This window comes from Cervus elaphus, chromosome 9, assembly GCF_910594005.1.
Source record: "Cervus elaphus chromosome 9, mCerEla1.1, whole genome shotgun sequence".
Classification (NCBI taxonomy): Eukaryota; Metazoa; Chordata; class Mammalia; order Artiodactyla; family Cervidae; genus Cervus; species Cervus elaphus.
In genome coordinates this window covers 33,548,357-33,563,487 of record NC_057823.1, presented here as the reverse complement: position 1 = coordinate 33,563,487, position 15,131 = coordinate 33,548,357, and the positions used below count along the sequence as shown (strand labels likewise).

At 42.0% G+C, this 15,131-nt stretch overlaps 1 long non-coding RNA gene across 1 annotated transcript; it reads left to right on the top strand.

The window, feature by feature from the left end:
• LOC122701053 lies at positions 1-14,672 on the top strand. Its single transcript, XR_006342906.1, has 3 exons — positions 1-156; positions 12,528-12,536; positions 14,661-14,672. It is a non-coding gene; the product is annotated as an uncharacterized LOC122701053 (long non-coding RNA).
• Positions 14,673-15,131: the final 459 nt, after the last annotated feature.

Here is a 15,131-nt window from a genome sequence, read left to right as displayed (position 1 = left end):
CCAGTCCATTTTAGTTCACTATTTCCTAAAATGTTGATGTTCACTCTTGCCATATCCTGTATGACCACTTCCAATTTAGCTTGATTCATGGACCTAACATTCTAGGTTCCTATACAACAGTGGTTTTTACGGCATCAGACTTTACTTGCTTCGCCAGTCACATATGCACATATGGTGCATAGTCAGGATCTAACTTTTTTTTCTTCTTTGAAGTTTTCCCATATCAAACAGATTAGTGTTCTGTTGATATGTTTTCCTATCTCTGAAACATTATCACATGTTTTACATGCTGTATCTTTAGAGTACATATTTATATTATATGGAAAAGGTCTTTTTTTTTAAACTGACTTCTTACCTATTTTTTTAGATGAATTCTAGAATCAAGCATGTCAAATAACAAGTAATTCTGCTAGGATATTGATCTGTATTGAATCAAATTGATAAAATTTTTAGGAGGAATTAGCCTTTTTACAATATGGACTCTTTCCATTCAGGAACACCATGTAGTTTTTGCTTAAAAATTATATATCTTCAGTACTGAATTCCATTCACCCACTCTTGCTAATTTGTTTCAGCAGTAGCAATCATTTTGCATCTTTTCTACTAATTTGTGAACCCCTTGGCATCTTCATTTTCCCAGCCCTGTGTTTATAGATAACTCTGAGTGGCTGTGAATAAATAGGAAATGGAGAATTTGGGGACAGCAAAAGATCACACTCAGAAAATTTCTAAATACTGGGAACTTTTATTCATTTCTTAAATCTATCTGATTAAATTGAAACATTTATTCTCTTAAATGCTCCAGAAAAGACTTAGAAAGTTTAGCTTTAGGCCCTGAAGACGTCCACATCAATAGTTTCTCTATAATCAGATAGCTAAAATACAAAGCTGTATGAAATTAAATGCCAAAAATCATTACAAATCAATATATAACTGGAAAAGCACTCTAATAGCTCACTATAATTTTCAGGAAACCAAAACCTTCAGCAATACCCACCTTGTAAAATGAGGATATTCACAAAGAAGAAAATTATTTTTATCCAGCCAATGTATTTATTCTATCAACCAAGGCTAATCAAGACATGTAGTTAATAACAGTTCCTTTAAATTGCATCCTGGGAAGTGTTTTCAGTTAGATTTAATGGAAAGCACTTGGAAGCAACTGAGTGCTGTGAAGACGTGGTTAGTTATTACCTTTGTTTATGAATTAGCATGCGTTTAAAGAGTAGTTGATGCTACTACTAAAAAAGCTAAAGTTTTTGTTTGTTTTTCATAACAATGTTCCATCCAAACTGAAACAGAGAGATTGACAAACGTCAGAGGGCGTTTAGCTTGCAAAAGAAGCCAGAAGCTAGAGATTTGGTATCAGGGGCTGATGGTGGTGGGACTGGCTAGTCTGATACAAACCATGGAGCCCAGCAGGTGGCGATAGAGGCTCTTCTCTCTCCTGGTGTGGGCATCTCAAGCTGCTCAGCTTGTTAAACCATCATTAAGGCAGACCTAGTTTCAGTTATCCATGGTCTCCTTGTCCTCATGCAAACAAGAACAGGAGGAGTCAGGGCGGCATAGGAGGAACGGGAAAACGTGGATATAAACCTGAGCCCTTGGGAAGGACTTTGCTTGCCTGTCACTTGAAGCGCATGCCCAGTTGCTTCAGGCATGTCCGACTCTTCGCGAACCCATGGATTGTAACCTGCCAGGCTCCTCTGTTCAAGGGATTCTCTAGGCAAGAATACTGGAGTGGGCTGCTATGCACGCCTCCAGGGTATCTTCCCGACCCAGGGATCGAACCCGCGTCTCTTACATCTCCTGCATTGGCAGGTGAGTTCTTTACCACTAGCGCCACCTGGGAAGCTCTGTCACTGAAGGCTCCTATTCATAAAACATGTCTGTTTCTATAGCCTGTTACCATTGTAAGGATTTGGTGGGGGACAGACAATAAAATTCTAATCATTGATAGTTTCAGCTTAATAGTAAGGTTCTTGACAGACTTTGGTATGACTTTTTAGTTCAAAAGGAGCTTATTGAAAGGGTTGAACTACTAATGATGGTTATAAACAGCAACAATTTAAAAAGTGTTTTCAAGCATAGCACATAGAGGACTAGGCTTCCCTGGTGGCTCAGACAATAAAGAATCTGCCTGCAATGAAGGAGATCTGGGTTCAATCCTTGGGTCAAGAAGATCCCCTGGATAAGGGAATGGCAACCCACTCCATATTCTTACCTATAGAATCCCATGGACAGAGGAGCCTGGTGGGCTAGGTCCATAGGGTTGCAAAGAGTCAGACACGACTGACAGACTAACACTTCCTTATAAAGGACTGAGATGTTACAAGGTGCTGGAAGGTCAAAGGAGCCTTTTGTCATGTTAGTGAGATGACCTTTGGAAAGCGTCCAAGGATGCTAACTGGTAACCAGAAGAACCAAGCCTGTGATTAGAGGGCCGGAACTTTCCTCAGTGGCTCAGGGGGTAAAGAACCCACCTGCAATGCAGGAGACACAGGAGACCCGGGTTCGATCCCTGATCCCCTGGAGAAGGAAATGGCAACCCACTTCAGTATTCTTGTCTGAAAAATCCCATGGACGGAGGAGCCTGGTGGGCTATAGTCCATGGAGTTGAAAAGAGTAGGACACCACTGAGTGAATAAGCACACACTTTCAGCCCCAACCCCTGACCTCGGGGGAGGGGAGAGGCCTTGGAGACTTAAATGATTTTATCAATCATGTCTGTGTAATGGAGCCTCCCAGAAAAACCCCAAGATGGCATTCAGGGAGCTATCAGGTTGGTGAATGCATGAAGAAATGGGGAGGATGGTTTTAGCCTCTGCCTTGGTGGAGGGAGGGTTCTTTCACCATTAGAGTTGGTTTGAGCCCCCAAATAAGGAAACCAAAGCTAATTTGGACACAGCACAAGCTTTACTCAGTCACCAAAGAATGGAAGAGGGGAACTAAGTTCTTAGATCAACTTCTTGCCCACGTGGTGAGAAGGATTTAATTTTGAAGAGTAAAGACAAAGGGGGTGGGTGCTAATGATGGGGAGGCATATGCACTAGTCAACTAGGGAAGGAGTGGCTTTTTCCCAGAGAGTGGGGTGCCACCCTCTGTTTGTTGGCTTTTGGCCCTTAAAGTGAATGTGAAAGTCACTCAATGGTGTCTGACTCTTTGCGACCCCATGGACTATACTGTCTGTGGAATTCTCCAGGCCAGAATACTGGAGTGGGTTGCCATTCCCATCTCCAGGGGATCTTCCTGATCCAGGGATCGAACCTGGGTCTCCCACATTGCAGACAGATTCGTTACCATCTGAGCTACCTGGGCTTGTCACCACACACTAGCTGTCAAACTAGGAAGCCCAAAGAATGCAAATTCATTACATATCTTCATTTTAAAGTAACTACTCATCAACATTGCGGGCAGATTCTTTACCAGATGAGCCACAAGGGAAGCCCTTTGGTCTTTAATGTCTGGTTGTGGCTACTGGTGTGTCGTTTAATATGCTAATATAGTGAAATCAGCGTATAATGAGACTCAGGGTCTGTTGGAGGGCAGATTTATGAACTTCTTGGTCCCAGGTGGTTCCATCTTTTTTTTTTTTAATTATTTGTTTATTTGTAGCTTCCTTTCTTATCTCTAGACCCTTTAACTTAAAGGGAAAGGGAAAGTGTTAGTTGCTCAGTCATGGGTAGTCTGCCAGGCTCCTCTGTCCATGGGATTTTCCAGGCAAGAATACTGGAATGGGTTGCCATTTCCTTCTCCAGCTTTAACTCAGAGGTTTCTGTTAACTCCCACTAAGTGGCCTAGGGGTGGAGTGGAGGGATGTTGGACGATTGGAGCAGAGACCTAGGGCAGCTAGGCAACAGCTCCATGGCCTCCTTGCCCTCTGCATCTCTTCTATCTGGCTGTTCCTGAGTTTTGTATACATTCTGATGTAAAAAAAAAAAACCTAGTAATCTAGTAAGTAAAATGTTTCTCTGAGTTCCCTGAGCTGCTCCAGCAAATTAATTGACCCAGGGGAGGGCTTGTAACAGGAGCACAGGTGATTATCTGGCTTTGCAATTGGCCTCTGAATTTGAGGGGTGGGTGGGAGCAAACTTATAGGACTGAGCCCTTAGCCTGGGAAATCGGCTGCTTTGTTCAGGTAGACCGCGTCAGAATGTGGTTGAATTGCAGGACAGGACCTAGCTGGGGTCTGAGAACGATTGTTGAGGTGGACCCTCCTCCACAGTGGAATAATTGGATAAGACTCTTTCAGCACTTAGAACAGTACTGTCCCAAAGAAGTTCTCAACAGACCCTGACTGTTATGACAGAGACAGTTAGTGCTCGGTGCTTATTTATTCTTGCCATTACACTCGGTCTCCCTTGCAGTTAGTTTAAGGCCAGGTGCCTAATTATACTTGATGAACTAGAGCAGAAGGGATGAGGCAGTTAAGAACCAGTGCCTTAGAGAGCTCTCTTCCCCTGTTGAAGAGGACTGGGAGGCCGTGAGCTCAAGTTGGCAGAGCCCCATGATGGGGTACCATCCCATCCTCATCAGAGTGCAGTAAGGGTGACATACTTATGCTACATCACTGACATTTCCAGGCTAATTCATTGCCTCAAGATGTCTTCACTAGGTAAGGAAGACATATGACTTGAGTGTTAGAGTTGTTTTACAAGTATTAATGCTAGATAATGACTGATAAAATGTTAAAATAAGTAACCGACTTCCAGTTCTTAATCAGTGTCAGGTCAGCATGCATGCTCAGTCGTGTCTGACTCCTTGTGACTCCATGGACTGTAGCCCGCCGGGCTCCTCTGTTCATGGGATTCTCCAGCCAAGACTACTGGAGTGGGTTGTTGCCATTTCCTCCTCGGGAGATCTTTCCGACCCAGGGGTCAAACCCGAGTCTCCTGCATTGACAGGGGAATTCTTTGCCACTGAGTCACTTGGAAAGCCCCTCCAGTTCTTAATAAGCAGAATGTAATCTCCTTGAGATTACCTTTATCTTATTTACAATTGAAATTCCAGTGCATAGAGTACTGCTTGCTTGGCACATAATTAGGTGCTAAATATATACTTTTTGTGGAGGTACTGTGAATTTTCAGTATGCACCGCACTCTTCATATGTTCTATAGTACATGAGAAGTTAAACTGTGGTATTTACGCTCGAGGAGTACATCATCCAAATGAGGAGAAAATATACCTTTTCTTCCCTTGCTTCCTGCCCCCTCACCCCCAGGTACATGAACCAATGACACCAGTGCTTCAACTAAAAGACACTTTAACTAAAAGACACATATATTTTGAAATTTATGTTTAATTGGAGGATGATTGCTTTGCAATGTTGTGTTGGATTCTGCTATGCATCAGCATGAATCAGCCATAGGTATACATATGTCCCCTCCTTCTTGAACCTCCTTCCCACCCCATCCCACCCCTCTAGGTTGTCACAGAGTTTCCTGCGTCATCCAGCAAGTTCCCACTGGCTATCTAATTTTACAGATGATAATGTATATGTTTCAGAGCTACTCTCTCAGTTCTTCCCACCCTCTCCTTTCCCTCTCCCCACTGCTCTGTCCACAAATCTCTATGTCTGTGTCTCTACTGCTGCCCTGCACATAGGTTCAACAGTACCATCTTTCTAGATTCCATATATATGCATTAACATACATTTGTCTTTCTCTTTCTGACTTACTTCACTGTATAATAGACTCTAGGTTCATCCTCCTCGTTAGGACTGAGTCAATGTGTTCCTTTTCATGGCTGAGTATGTTCCACTGAAGACACTATTGAAGTGCTAATTTATGCCGCAGGTGGAAGAAGTTCAGAAAACAGAGTGCTCAGCAAGAGCAGCCAACAGCAGGGACCTGAGGAAGAGATAATGTCTCAGGAGAGAGAGACTCAGATGAGTGAAACAGAGAGGTCAGTGGCTTATCGGGAGGAAAAACCCAGGGTTCTGGATAGGAGACTACAGATATTAATGAGACAGAGCTGATTTGAGAGAAAAATGGGCGTGGAGAGGAGAAAGAAAAACAGTGGATGGTGGATGCCATAATAGGCACTCAGACCCCCGCTCCGGACTTGAGCGCTCATTCCTTTAGCTACTGGGACTGCTGACGGATGATGTCTCTCAGCTAAGACCCCTCAGAGGAGAGCTGAGGGACAAGGTCTCATCTGGGACAAGGTCCCATTCTCTTTCCCAGCACAATGTGTCCCCAATCATCTATTGATGCTAAGATGCAAAGGCTGGGCCTTCTGGCTGCAAGGAAGGTTTCTGCAGGGCGTCCCGGCTCCAGGCCTCCAGTGGGATACAAAGGCCTCTGTTGTGACTGTATCACAGCCTGGCATCTCTCTCTCTGCCCAATCTGCATTCCCTCCTTCCCTATGGGTATCACTTACCAAAGTAGGCCCTATACTTCCTGCCTGCAGATCTCCACCTCAAAAATCTGCTCAGGGACAGGTTATAAGGCTGGCACAAAGGGATGGATTGTCCCACAAGCCAGGAAGAGCTTAGACTTGTTGGAGTTGATGAAGAGTCTCTAATAACGTCTGAAGAAGGGAATGAACGTCTAGGAAGGATTTGGCTGGTGATGAGTTGGAGGGTTGGTGGAGGAGAAGATCCTGTGTTTGCAAAGGCAGAATTCACTTGGACAGATTCTGCTCCACAGGCTATGCAACCTTTCAGTGAAATTCCATTGTCTAGACCCCAGAATATTTCCCTGGTATTTGTCTAGAATTTTGAAGTTCATTTAGGACTCTGAGCTCCAAGACTGAATAAAAGGGAGTGAAATTCCTTCCTTAGCTCCACTTGAAGCAGGATTACGTGGCTAGAGTGAATGTGAGAAAGAGCCAAAGTTAAAGGTGAATTCTCAGTTTCTTGAAGAAAGGGTCAGCATATTGTAACCTTACTCAATATAGAATTGGGATTGTGAGGGAGTGAACAACCAAAGGGTAGAAAGCATCCTTATGTGAGAAAGCTGACCTCATTCAGCTGCCTCATTCTTACCACTCAGACCTTAGTGTTCTGCAGTAGCACTGGCTATAGGATTGAAAAAAAAAAGAACTCATAGGAGTATTCTGTCAGAACAGAGAGAGAAGCCAGGGCAAACATCCAAGAGGAGCTAAGTCCACTTAAAATGCTATGGAAAATAGTGATAAATGAACATCGTTAATTGTTTGATGTGGTAACGTTTTCAGACACAAGTTATATAACATTTAGTGATTGTGTACCTTTTTCTCTATTCTGATCGCGACTAGAATGATGCTCATTTCACAGAAACCACGTGCAGCTCTAATACGTGGTATCAATGGAGTCTTGGAAAACTATTATTTTGATTGGAGAAGTTCTAGAAGTGTTGATGGAATATTTAAATAAGAACTTGGGGGGAAAAAATTTTGTAAAATGTTTTTATAATGGGGCCATTAGCTCAAGTGAGTTTGGCATCCTGTCCTGGTCATCCCAGATGGATGGAGCAGATGTTGGAAGGTGAAAATGTGAGGATTTATGGATTCAAATGAAAGAACAAAGATGCGACATCTTGAGAAAGGACATGTGCCATGAGTGGTTTTGATGCTAATGAGCCCATTAGATTGATTTGATTTGATAGAGCCCATTTGATTCTACTGAGCCCAGTAGAATGGGAATTACCTGCTTTCTAACCTTCCTCAGCAAACATTTCTCGAGCCTCTACCTGGGCCAAGCACTTCATGGGAATGTATTTGGCAAACTGATGAAAAATCAGAACTGTTGAGGCCTTCTGAAGTCAGAAAGAGGAGGGAAAAGGTGAAAGAGACAAAGGCCTTAGGAAAGGACTGGAACTTGGAACTGGGTAAATGAGGAGAACTAAGTCTGGGCTGAGTGGCCACTGTGAGAAATGACTGCTCAGTCAGATTCCCACGTGTGTCCATGGAATCACCAGCTGGATCCATGATCCTGTGACTTCTGGAAGCAGAGGTGTCTGTGGCATTAGGAGAGGATGAGTCTGTCCCGGAGTCAGGCTGCCTGAGGTGACATCTCAGATCTAGCACCACAGCTGTGGGATTTGGCTGGTTCTTTAATCTCTCCATCCTCAGTCCTCTATCCTCCCCCTTCTCTAGCCTCCATCCCTCCATCTGTACAATGAAGTTAATAACAGGACCTCATGGGATTGTTGCTAGAAGTTAATAAAATAATTCATGGAGGGCACTCTGCCCAGGGCCTTGTACTCTGTCGTGATGCTTGAATAGGTTTGCACATGCTCTATGACAGCGGACACATTGTGTATGGGCAGAGAGGTAACTTGAGAAATGGAAAGGGCACCTGTCCTTGGGATGTGATCCTTGCAAACACCCTCCCTCTCTGAGCTCCCTGGGGAATGAGAATGGACAAATCAGCCAACGCAGCAAGCAGCTTGAGGAATAAAGCTGGGATCCATTCTCTTTGGAGTCATTCATCTCACCACAGACATCCACAGAGACACACAATTTCTTTTCTCTTAAGTTTATAGCTTATGGAGTGTCTTAGCTTCTGATAGACTACAGGTACCTTCTTGTGAGACTTAAGCAATTTTCTCAATTTTTGTTTAATAAGAGTAATTCACTGTACGTGCCAAGTTCTGCACAAATAGTTTCTGACAGATGAAACAGTTTATAAATCCTCAAGCGCTTTTTATTATCCTTTAAAAAACCTTTATACTTACTATCTGCGTGCCCTGAGGGCTTGAAGGACTCTCTAAAGAACAAAGGCAGGCAATTTTTTTTTTCTTTTTACAGAACAAGCATATTGTCCTGCACGACCAAGGCTTCCTCCAACTCCAAACCTTGGAAATCCTGTTTGTTTTTAACCTAAATGCTCCAATAGGAGCAGGAATAGGCCAGATTCACAGGACTTCTATGTCAGCAGTGCCGGGTCCTTGTGTGACAGGTGACAAATTGCTTTTCTTCTTTTTCTTTCACCCTGGCAACTCCTGGCATATCTGAACTCTCATCCTTGGGTCTCTTCTGGCCTTTGAGGATGACAAAGCAGCTGTGTGTTAAGTGGAGCTAAAACAGCCTTTAAAGGGCTAGTCTGGCTTTCATAAACTCTACATAATAATAAAATAAGGAGAAGTGATGTAACTTGCACCCAATGATAATAGATTCTGACAGGAGAGCAGAATAGCTTATTGGAGTTTCCTCATCTCTGTTCTCTGTATCAACCTGTGACTCGCATCTGATACCCTAAAGCCAGCTGATAGAATGGGTGCTCGTCCCCTGCCCTCTTTTCTTGGTCGAACATTTGGTTTTGTAGACCTTCACTCGTTTTGTTCCACCTTCTGACGTGTGTGTGTGTGTGTGTGTGTGTGTGCGCGCACCATATAGAGTGCTGGAGGATATTTTTGTGTGTGTCTTTGCCCCCATCCCTGCATATTTATTAATATACTGAAGGCCCTGGGGTGGGGGGGGAATCTTTCAGAGGCGCGGTGTTAGTTGACAATTGTCCATGAGTCTCACATGCACGTCTTGCAACGGGCATACTGACTGTTCTTTCTTCTTGGCTGTTTTTCTGAAGATGTGTACCAGTAGACAGCCTTGGGAAACAGAGCATCTCCCTGCTCCCTGCCCATCATAAAAGATTCGGGTTCCCTAAGCTTGGGGTTCCCCTCCTGGGGTGCAACTATATCCTGTATAGGTTTAGTATGGTTTTCCTCCCAGTGCCCTGGGGTTCAGTGACTAGCAGAGAAGTGTATAACAAACTGTTCTGTGTCTCTGATCCAGGGGTCCTATGTTCTTTGTCAGCCTCTATAAAACTGGGCTTCCCTAGTAGCGCAGATGGTTAAAAATCCACCTGCAATGCGGGAGACCTGGGTTCAATCCCTGGGTTGGGAAGATCCCCTTGAGGAGGGCATGGCAACCCACTCCAGTATTCTTGCCTAGAGAATCCCCATGGACAGAGGAGCCTGGTGGGCTGCAGTCCATGGGGTCGCAAAGAGTCGGACATAACTGAGCGCCTGAGCACATGAAACTAAGCAAATTAATTCATCTGTATATAAGTTAAAATCTCAGTCCTTGTCTCAGTTCTTGATACATAGTTCCAAATTTAAAATGATTCTGAAAGATTTACTGATGTACAAAACTTCTGACAAGGATTCTTCAAAAAAATTTTAATTATTTATTTTTGTACAACTTTAAAGTTTAGTCTCCATTTACAGTTATTACACAGTGTTGGCTATATTCCCCGTGTGGTATAACACATCCTTGATCTTCTCTCACACCCAGTAGTTTATGCCTCCCTCTACCCATATGTTGCCCCTCCCCCACCACTGGTAACCACTGGTTTGTTCTCTGTATATGTGAGTCCGCTTCTGTTTGTTATACTTGCTAGTTTGTTTTGCGTTTTAGATTCCACATGTACGTCATGTCATACAGTATTCTGACAAGGATTCCTGGTGTGTTGGCCACTGTGACACTACCCCAAGCTGCCCCGTGTCTCACTGCGTCCTCAAATTCTGAGTCCCATGCTTTGTGTGTGTGACATAGCTTCACTCAATCACTGTTCTCCTTCCTTACTTTGGCAGCATTTTACGAAGTGAAAAAAGAGCATTTAACTCTCAGACCATTTTCTAAATATTATCAGGTCTTTGATCTATGCACTAAGGATTGAGTTCCTGTAAATGGCCTGGACAGTTTGTGATTAGCTAAAATGTGAACACTGCCTCTGTCCCTATCGTGGAGATGGCTCAGTTGTTCAGACACAGTCATTTATTCAAATAAATGTATGCATTAACTTACATTTCACAGAGGCAAGTAAGACAGGCAAACTCTCCTGCCTTCTTGGAACTTGTAGGTTAATGAGAAGTAAAGTATTAAAAATATTTCCATAAAATTATTTAATAAATCATAAGTATCATAAACACTGAAGTACTATAAAGTACAATAAAGGATTTAATAAAGATCTTTTATGTTCTCTCAAATTTCAAATGTAGTATAGATTAGCAAATAACTGCTATAAAAGTACAAGCTTTTTAAACAATTGAGATCTTTTTTTCCTATTTTTTTGTACTGGAACTTACAGATAAATAAGAAATAAGAACTAAAATGTATATATTCTTTAAAATTTTACGCAAAAAAAATAACGTTTCCCCCTGGATAAAGCGAATTTGGGATAGGTTCCATGATTTATTTTAAGAAAGATGTTGCTCTATTGACAGTCTTGGAGGAAGATAACTCGAAATTTGCTGACTATTATGTGGAGATTAGAAGCTGAAGGGAGCCTGAGACTGAAGAGGCACATTTCGCGTCTCAAACCAATAGGCAGACCTAAGACCTGAAGGAGCTTTTTCACTTTACCCAGCGATGTTTGCTTCCCAGGTGGCTCAGTGGTGAAGAACCACCTACCAATGCAGGAGATGTGAGCTTGGTCCCTGGGTTGGGAAGTTGCCCTGGAGTAGGAAATGGTAACCCTCTCCAGTATTCTTGCCTGGAAAATCCCAAGGACAGAGGAGTCTGGTTGGCTATAGTCCATAGGGTCACAAAGAGACACGACTAAGTGACTGAGCATACATACACGCATGGGTGGCTGCAGCCTGTGATGATAAGCACCTAATGTGTTAAATTTTAAAATAAGGTTTTTTTTTGAAATTATGAGGAGAAGGGAGACACAAACAAAAGAATTCTTAGTTAAAAACATTTTCAAATAAAATTTTGGAAAAGCAGAAACTTGCACAGTGTTCTAGGTAACGCTCACCTTCATTCAGTTCACCGGTTGATTTGAGCAGAAAAATTGCACAATGGCAGGATCACCCAGTACTCTGGAGTTATATTGGAATAGTGTGTGTTTCATATCTGTCTGTCTCTGTCTCTTTCTCTTTGCATGCATGTGATTTATATTTATCTCCCCAGTTTTCAGAATAATTCAAACATTGTGTTTTAATTTGTAACTTATGCCAAATAATGCAGATAATTGACCAAAGTCTGTACTTTTGCCTAGTCTTGGCAAGGTTAAATCATAAAATCCAAGATATAAAAGCTGTTTTTAAGTGGGAATGAAGAAAGCATGTGATAGGGATTTGACTGAGGAATGGTTTAAAAAAGAAGGTATTATTATGTTCATATAGATTAAAGGAATGTAATCCCATTGAAATTTTTCTTTTAAGGTGGTGCCAGAAAGGAATTTATTTTTCTTTGTAGTAATACTAGGACTTGAAATAACTTACCTACTAATTAGTTACTTCGTGGGAAAGAAAAAGCTCATTCGTGTTTGCATTGCTAAACATGAAGGCCAAGAAGCCACATGTGGTAGACCAGTTCTCTTTGTCTGTCAGCAATGGCAGTTGTTTATTTCTGTTTCTCCCTGAATGATGCATGGATATCTGGATGAGACTGAGTTTCTGCCATAGCAGGCAGAGATGATCCTGGAATCCAGCAAACCACATGGCTCCCAGATATTGCTTCTGGTTTAGTGACCTTCACTACACTACCCAGCTCATTTTGGATAGGGATTGTTCAGTGTGATTGCCCCTTGCCCCTTAAAGCAAATACATTACAAACTGGTGTCAGACTCCTGGTTTTGTTTCAGGGCATTGTAGAGTGAGTGTGTTTTCTCCAACTCTATTGGTAGCACAAATGCCCTCTCCTTCAATGTTTTAATTTTATGAGAACTTCAACCCTGTGGCGCTAGGAGGAAAGAACCTGCCTGCCAATGCAGTGAGACATAAGAAACGTGGGTTTGATCCCTGAGTCGGGAAGATCTCCTGGAGAGAGGAATGGCAACCCACTCCAGGATTCTTGCCTGGAGAACCCCCATGGACAGAGGAGCCTGGTGGGCTAAAGTCCAGGGGATCACAGAGTCAGACATGACTAAATTGACTTAGCACAATCCTGCCATCAAATGAAAGTTCAAAAGCTGTAATCCTTTCATTTCTTCATCCCTGTGAGGGGGAGGGACGCCTGGGATGAGGTATGGATGGGGGTAAAAAGCCTTTTTGTATAAGATTCAATATCTTAGTATATTGCCTGTGTTTGGAAATACCCACATGGAAATATCCACATGGAGTTCAATTTATTTCTTCGCATCTGACTCTGGCAGTTTCTGGCATCTAACAGTAACATTTTGGTGTTTCCTAAAAGACTCTTGGTAACTGGTTCTATTTTGTCTGAATTATAGCTTATAAAATAATGGAAGAAACAAACTCATATTGTATTCATAAAGGAAATTCTCCTGCTAGATCCAAGTCAATCTTACAATATCTAAATAGAAAACAATTGTAGTGAGTTTATAAATGGAATTCTTAGTTCTGTCTACTTCTTTGAGACAATCTAAGTGATGCTGTCTTGAGAATTTTGTTCAGTGTAAGCCATTTCCATTTAATGACCATTGAAGCTAAAATAAATATTTTCCTCTTTAGAAAGTTATCTTCCAAAAATTCCCATTGACAACTTGAAGCATAGCAACTCAATGAGGGATTATAGAAGCCATACCTTGGGATGTGTGTGTGTGTGTGTGTGTTTAAGCTTTTAATTTTATATTGGCGTATAGCCAATTAACAAACAATATTGTGACAGTCTCAGGTGGACAGGGAAGGGACTCAGCAATACATATACATGTATCCATTCTCCCCCAAACTCCCCTCTCATCCAGACTGCCACATAACATTGAGCAGAGTTCCCTGTGCTATACAGTAGTACCTTGTTGGTTATCCATTTTAAATATAGTAGAGTGTACATGTCCATCCCAAACTCCCTATCTCTTTCCGTCATCCTTCTCCCACTGTAACCATAAGTTCATTCTCTAAGTCTTTTCTGTTTTGTAAATAAGTTCATTTGTATCATTTCATTTTAGATTCTGCATATAAGGGAGGTCATATGATATTTCTCCTTCTTGTTTGGCTTACTTCACTCAGCATAACAATTTCTAAGTCCATCCATATTGCTACAAATGGCATTATTTCATTCTTTTTAATGGCCTAGGAATATTCCATTGTATATATGTACCACGTCTTCTTTATCCATTCATCTGCAAGATGCTGGATTTTTTTTCTTTTTCTAAACATTAAAAATTTATTATAGAAATTTCAGACATGGGAAAGTTGAGAGAATAGTATAATGAATTCCTACGAACCCCCATTCAGATCCAACAGTTATCAATTTACGGTCAATCTTTTTTTTCATCTCCTCTTGTTCTATTCCCTTGCTTGGTTCTTTTAAAACAAATTCAGATGTCATATAGTTTCAAGCATGTATTAGTTGCTCAGTCGTGTCCGACTCTTTGTGACCCCGTAGACTGTATGGACTGTAGCCCGCCAGGCTCCTCTGTCCATGAAATTCTCCAGGCAAGAATAATGGAGTGGATTGTGTTTTTAAGTTGGGTAGACTAGGGACTCTTGCTAATCAGTACATTTCCCTGTATGTCCTAGGATTATAAGTAAAGAGGCATTTACCTTGAGAACTGGTTTTTGGACTAGCTACATCATCATCGGTTAGATAACTTTAAAAATAATACAGATTTGAAGACACCAGTCCCAAGGATTCTTATTCAGTTGGCCCGAGGCAAAGCTTTAGAATCAGTTTTATTTATAAGTTTCTTATTCAATTTTAAGTTATGCCATGTGTGGGAAACAGTTTTTAAATCCATAAGCTACTTCGCTTTTTCCTGTAATGCTTTTTCATGAAAGCATGAAGAAAGAAAATAACTTCTGATGATGCCAAACTAAATGTCCCAGTGCTTTTCTTTGTTTGACTCTCTCTTTTCAAAGAAAATGTGATGGCAAAACACTAGATTGTTTAGGAAGAGCCAACTCGGGCAAGCTTACACAATTTGTCAAATATGTTTTAGATCCTCTTGGGCCCTATGGTTGCATAGGTGTCTGTACCAGTCAGGATAAATTAGGTTATTCCATAGAAACGAACAGCCCCCAAATCTCAGTGGCTTAATATAGCAAAGTTTATTTACTATACATGCCACAGATCCACATGATCGATGGTGGTTTTGCTCCACAGTATTTTCTCGGGGGCTCAGGCTGACAGAGCAGCCTCTGTCTAGAACATCACTGGTGATTGTGGTGGAGTAGCAAAGAAGGCATGGTGAGCTGTGTGCAGGCTCTTAAAGCTTCTGTCCAGGGAGGGTGCCGCCGCCATGCCGGAATTCCACGGGGAAGATGGAGAAGTAGGAGGGGATAGCAAACATTTGAAAA